Source organism: Humulus lupulus, chromosome 4 (genome assembly GCF_963169125.1).
Source record: "Humulus lupulus chromosome 4, drHumLupu1.1, whole genome shotgun sequence".
In the NCBI taxonomy this organism is placed as follows: Eukaryota; Viridiplantae; Streptophyta; class Magnoliopsida; order Rosales; family Cannabaceae; genus Humulus; species Humulus lupulus.
The window spans coordinates 247,515,224-247,522,910 of record NC_084796.1 but is presented as its reverse complement, the minus strand read 5'-3'; positions in this window follow the sequence as shown (position 1 = coordinate 247,522,910).

Genomic DNA, 7,687 nt, shown 5'->3' with positions numbered 1-7,687 from the left:
AGTTAACAAATGAATGGAAAATACTTATCTGAAATTCATTCTCATTACCTTTCATTGATCGGTAGCTTCTCCAAGTGTTTTGCTTGGGCTCTGTGTGAATTTTTATGAGATTTAGTATGGTGGTGACCTATGTATATTAGTTTAGTTGGCTGTCAATAACAACATTCTTAGAAACTCTGATATTGAATACAAGTATCAAGTTAGCAAGGCCAATGATTCAAATTTGTGAGAATTTGTTCCAAAAAGCTTGATAATTTATTGTCTTTGCTTCTTATTTGTTTAACTATTATCTTCATATATATTTAGCTAAGAGAGGCAGTTCTCATCTCAGATTAGTTGCAATTCTTTGTGTTCCTTGATCCTATCTCTCTTCATCATCCACAGACAACCAAAGACACACTCTAACCTGAATAATTTTCATATTTGTGTAGAAATTTTGTTTAGTTATCACAAATGACAATATTAGAACTCTATGTGATGCTATTTTTATCTTATTGAATTGTGATCAATATGGTTTAATGGGTCCATGTAAAGCAATAATTTGATATTCTTAAAGAAAAAGAAAATGGACATATATGGAGATTAAATAAATAAAGATAAAAAATGTAATTTTTGTGTATGTTCAAAGGAAAATGTAATTCCTTGTAACTGGAAAGTTTGGTTATTATTTTTATTATCAATTATCTTTGGCTTAAGAAACCATTAATAGTTATTACGTGACAAATGTGTTTGACAATTGAAACTAATAATAATAATAATAATAATAATAATAATAATAATAAAGACTAATTAAGTTTGACCTTATTCCTTTTATTACTTGTATATATAAATGAAGAATAATTCTTTATGGGGTAGGGATTCAACTAAGGCATTGTAAAGAACGCCCTAGACTAGTACTTACAAAACATTCGTACAACATAGCTTATAAAAGAATACCGTCCATTTCTAAAGTCTCAGGGGACTTATTTAAATTCATGCAAGTTGGCGCCATAAGTTTAAAATAAAACATAGGTTTTTATGCAAAGTTCAAGAAAACCAAATAATTTAAATAACAGAGTCCCACTGATAATTTTAGGAAAAAGTCTCTTAAAACAAAACATAATAAAAATGGCGTTCTACGTTGATCGTTTTATCGTCCATAGGATTGCCCCACGCCATACACCCCATGATGAAGAACTCCCCACGTCACCACGCGTGCCATAGAGAAAACCTATTTGCTACCTGGGAGGAAAGTAAGGGGGTGAGCTAAAAGCCCAGTAAGGAAGTACAAGCAAGTAAGCAAGTAAGAAAAACAACAAACAACCAAACACTAACATTCATCTAAAACATCATGGTCTATCATAACATAATCGTAACATTTCATCTTATCATAACATAAATGTGACATATCAACATATCATAGCATAAATGTGACATATCAACATATCATAACATAAATGTGACATATCATCATATCATAACATAAGTATATCAGCATATCATAACATAAATGTGACATATCATCATATCATAACATAAACGTGACATATCAACATATCATAACATACATGTGACATATCATCATATCACAACATACAGCATACATGATGAGCATGGAACGCTAGTTGTCCATGTCACCCTATGAGGTAAACAGGAGATCACTGGTCCTTGAATAACCTCGGCGCGTCCGCCCTAGGAGTCACGTCTCAATGTCCTTAGTAACTCGGTCGATGTATCTGACATCGAAATCTGTTTGATGTATCTAACATCGTATTCTGTTTGATGTATCTAACATCCATTCACATTTCACATTCAATCATATCATCACATTAAGGCATTCTTAATTGCATAACAGTTCATTCATAAAACAGCCTTACCATTCATAGCATAGAAACATAAAATCTATCTAACTTCCTTACCTCAGGTCCAAGCTAAGAATTTCACAATCTTTTCAACGAGCCTATATCATAATCAAAATAACGTTTCTTAGGTTCATAAAATTACTATTTTGCCCTTCCATACAACTCATGTGTGCATGGGCCATGCACTCATGATAACCGTTACACTAAAACATGCAATTATCGCCAAAAAGAATAATGCTCGTTCTACCCATTTTGCTAACATGATTGCTTTATAAAAATTACATATTTGAATAATAATCATGATTTTGGACGTAAAAGTTGATTTGCATGTAACATGCATACGTGGGAACGTTGCGTAATAAAGACGTTTTCAAAAACGATAACCCTACATTTCTTGCTTTTATTGTTTGAAAATCAATGGCCATATTACATGTTTTCTTTAAAATTTCTAAGTTGATTAAATTTCTCAAAACTTTATTTTATTTTAGCTCAAAATAAAATATGTGACATTTTCATTAAATAAATATTAATTTACCAAGAATTAACCAACAAGCTTGGGTTTAATTAAAATACCTATTTTAACATGTTTCTTTAGAAAAATATATTTTATTATTGTGTTACAAAAATGATGTGAAAAATATATTTTAAGTGTGGAAAAATTATATTTTGATTTAATTTATTTAAGACTTAGTTTTTAAGTGGTAAAAACCCATATGTGACAATTTAATAACAATTGTTAACTTTTTAAAACAAACTTTCAGCCACTATTTATTTTATTCAAAAATCATAAATAAATAGAGTCTAAATATTTTTCTCAATCAAAATAAAGAAAATCATTATTTATCAAAATATGCATTCATACCATTAAAATATCAATTTTCAATATTACCATAACTTAGGAAAAATAATTTATTCCAAAAATTAATCAAATCCATTTTTAGTGAAACTTTCTTCACATTTTATTACAAAATTCCAGCAACCATTTTTTTATCATTAAAATCACCATATTCAATTTTATAAACTCATTTTTTTCTCAAAATTCAATAAAAAATTCTGTAGGAAATTAATTGAGTAAAATATCATAATATGAGACTTAAAATCCTCTTTTAATTTCATAAAAATTAACACATTCATCAAGAACATTATTTATGCATGCAACTCATATTTTTATCAACTTTTACCCAATTATCTTGAAAAAAACAGCAAGCTTAATTCTTTGTAAAACTCAACTTTTGTCTCAAAAATTACATAAAATCATTCATGCCTATAATCTCATTATGCTCTTATAATATGCATGATTCCACTAACATAATCACATGAATCCTTTTAAAATCATTTGTTGCAATTCCATGAAAGCCAACAAAACCTTTTCAATAAAATAGCATATAGTAAATTTATACCATGTTCACATGTGCCTTATTTTAACCTAGCATATTTCTATCATTATTTTCATGCATCTCACAATTTAATCATTCAAAACAAAACATGCATCTAACAACATTTCATGATCAAAAATATCAAGATTACCACTTGTCCTCTTACCCATATATCAAAGGTCCTAAAACATGGATCAAATATTTTGGTAAATCACACAACAAATCAAGAACACCCTTGGGTGTACCTAGGCCGAAATCACCTTACATGTGCTCATAGATTATTACAATTTTTCATGCATAGCAAAATCAACATCACAACCCTTAAACACAAGTCATACTCTCACAAAATCCAAATCCTATACATCATTCCTACCCAAAAATCAACCATTAACACCATTAGCAAAACCTCAAATACAACCACCAAAAACAATATAAGGCTAAGGAAAAGACCATTACCTCTCTTGATTGTAGAATCAAGAACACAAAAGATCAATACCACAAACTCCACACCCTTGTTCAAGCCTAGGGTTTTATGGGAAAGCCACCATGAGGAGAAAGAAGAATCCAAACACACACAAAGCATAACACAAATCAATATCATATTATCAAATAAAGAGATTAAACAAAGAGAAAATAAGAAGACATACTCTAGGGGGTTCCTCTTCACTTTCTTCTTCCTTCTTCCTTTCTTTCTTTCTTCCTCTCTCTCTCTCTCTCTCTCTACACGCCTCTCTCTCTCTCTCTCTCTCTCTAGGTCACGGCAGCCACACACACACACAAGAGCAATGGCTCTTCTCTCCTTTCTTAGTCCCTTTATGACAAATCCTCTCATAAAGTCTCCCAAACAAATTAAGGTAAGTTTCCATTTCTCTTTTATTTTCCTTGATTTTTCTTTATTTCAAAAAGATACAAGGAATAAAACATGATCAAGCCTATCCCCAAATGATTATAGTCTTCAATTTTTTTGATCCTTTTTACCATTTTAATGATATATTGCATTCCCACTAGGTCACACGCCCACTCCTCCTTTCCCTTTTCTTTTATTCTTTTTTTTTTTTTTTAATAAATAACTCCATTAAATCTAAAATAAGGAAACCTAAAATGTGTAGAAAAATCTACACATGTGCACCATGCTACCATGCACTAGCACACACTAAATTACTAGGGTGCATTACTATCTATCATGCACCTTAGTGCATTCCACCATAGCTCACATAAATACCTCATTTGTGACACTTAAATAAAATGTAACACTAATAGTAAGATAACATGTTACACATTTAATCACTTATTAAATTAATTAACCAAAACATTTCTAACAATTAAATAAAATAACAAATCATCAAATAAATCAAATAAACAATTAAATATAATAACAACACTTAAATAAAACAATTCATCACACTTAACATTTAAATCAAATAAAGCACAAAATTTAAATAATCTAAAAAAAAAAATTTGGTGCACTACAGGCATGAATCCTTAACAACTAAGTAAAGAAGACACCCCCTCTCTTCTAACTTTGACAAGTCTTTAATCACTAGATCACATGACTTAGAGGAAGGCATTTCTAAAGTTTATAATTAATAAAATTAAAAAGAATAATAATAGTTCAGGTAACTCTTCTATTTTTTTTAACTAATTAGTTAGAGCTGTAACATATATATGGTCCACAGATATAAAGAGATGTACTTGAGAAAAATATACTTGTTTTTGTATGTAGCTATAGCTAGTTGAATTGATATGATAGATGTACGCCCTAATTTTCCACGGGCTATTAGCGAGCTGAGATATGGCATAATTATATCAACCACGTGGATGCCACGTAGCCGGAGCTGCTGTTATCAGGTCTTATCTTTTTAGCTCGAGGCAGCCAAAAGTTTATTAAGATTACTCAAGAGCCGAGTCAGATATGAAGACCGCGGGTCAAGAAGGCATCCAGCTCGAGCCACAAGCTGGATTTGGAGGCTATGACCATTTATAAAGTCAACTACGCAATGTAAATGTGCATATATCAGACATCACGTGTCTGATATATCCCTGAATTCTCGGACACGCAGCATGAACGTGCGTGTTCAGGCACCCATGACTGGGTTCGGCCGTGCGGCCTAATATCCCCCTTACCTATTGATTAGACCACACTTCATTTGTCAGGTTTTAGGAATTAATCATGAATGTCACAGAAGTGACATGATGGGTAAGAAGGTCACGGGATGACCCCCCTTACCAACTCTCAGATGCCCTCGCCTATAAATATGGAGACCCTGGGAGTTGCAAAGTGTTGGATTTTATTGTGTAACGAAATACCCTGTAAAGAATACCAGAAATATAGCAATAATATTGGCTGGTGGAGTAGAAGGATTTTAACCTTTGAACCACCTAAAAAAAACATTCGTATCATCAGTTCATTTTAAGATCATTCATCTGTTTCGGTTCATTACTTAGCACTAATCTCATTCTCTTATTTTCTTAATTACCTATTGGCGAAGAACAGCGTCAACAATAGAAAAAGTATACCTATATGTATAGCCTTCCGTGTTATGGTTAATGATAACACAGAAAGCTTTTGTGATCATGTAAAGCTGGGGTTTTTTTCTGTTTGCTTTAAGTTTTTCTTGCTAGTTTTGTGCTCTTGCTTGTTCTGTTTTGTGTGGTAATCTTGCTGGTAAGTGATAGTTTAGTTTCAGAAGAACCTTTTTCTTTTTGCAATGCCAATTTTATTTTATCTAGAGTGTTGTCATTAAAAGGAGAGAATAAAACAGATTCTTAGAAATAGTGGAACATTGTTTGACATGTTTGTTTAGTAGCCCTGTTCTGCATTTTTTCTTTTCAAATTCATATACCATTTAATTCTTAAATTATTGTTCTTGTGGTAGTTGATGATTAGATTTTAGTCTTATCGTCTCTTGGTTGGGATTTATTTTTTGTTATTATTTTTTCTCTTTTTAATATTAGAATTAATGTTTGTGGAAATGGTAGTAAAAGTTTGCCTTCTTTTTTTTTCATTAATTCTTCCTTGTTTAATTGAGTTGGGTTCACAATCATATCTAACACCCACAGATGACTCTCCACCTACAATTGAATTGCTGAAACCGCTTCATGAGAAAGAGAGATGTGAATATATATTAATTTTGCAGATCAAGATTTGACTCTTTTTTTTCATTATTATTTGCTTTAAGTGGGAAAGATTGGTTTGGTTACAAATATATATTATTTGTTATTTTTTATGCAATCAATTTATATGGACTTTGTATGTTCACCTATTCCTTTGAATCTTTTATTTGTTTAGGATTATTTAGGAGCCCATTTCGATATTATTTAAGAGTTCTATTTAGGAGAATGATTTATGATTTATTTTAAAGAGTGTTATTAGTTGGTATGTTGAGTTTAACTGTTAAAGTTAAAAACTCTTAATTTTCAGTGATAAATAAAGTGTCTAGAATACCTCACATGAATCTTAAATGTATTGAATTTATATTATTTTCGGTGATAGTGAATATTATAGTGAAGCTTATATTATTTTTACATTGAAAGATTGTTCAAATGTATTGAAATTTTATAATATTTAAATTTGATTGTATAAATTTATCAATGCATATATATCATCAATTTTTTTTAGATATGTCTTCTGCGGTTATGCAACATCATGAAGGTGATGGTGGGGCAAATCCTCCTCCAAATCCAACGCAGATTCAGGCTGATTGTGAGAGAGGTAACACATGCAAATTTTTTTTTTGGATGAATATATTGAATTAATTTATTTATGTGTATATAATAATTATATGTATTTGAGAAATAATAGTGACGACTAAAACGAAAAGGCGCGGCATCAACAAAGGGTTTTCAACTCGAGAAGCTAGAGTTGCATTAGGTAGACCACTACCACTGGAGTGGAATGTTCGAGGGAAGACTTACAAAGAAATTGGTGATTATTCCCAACATTTCTCTAGAGAGATCGGCATTCTCATTCGACAATATGCCGATCCCGACTACGACCGATGGGATAAAGTACCCAGCGAAGTTAGAGATCGCATACTTCCTCGTCTAGAGGTAATTTATTTCTATAATTTTTTTATTGGGTTCACTTTAATATTAAATCTAGCTAATTTATTTTATTTTTTTGATTCAGGATGATTTATTCGACATTGGTCGAAGTCGATATGCCTCAGAGAATCTCCCTGGCATTCTTTTGGGCATTCAACGGTCGTGCGCTGATCGTTACTCAGAGTGGAAGAATGACTTGTCCACTCATTTAAAAAAGAATGGTCGAGCACATCCTCCTGATGGTTTGGTGGTGGAGAAATGGCAGAAGGCGCTCCAGTATTTTGATCGCCCTAAAGTGAAGGTATTCACAAAAATATTCTTTTTTAATTTATTTTTGTTAATTTAACATATGGTTAACACAAGTTCTTTGCAAAGGCGTTCTGAGACTAACTATGCGAACCGTGCAAAACAAAAATAGAGAAGCGT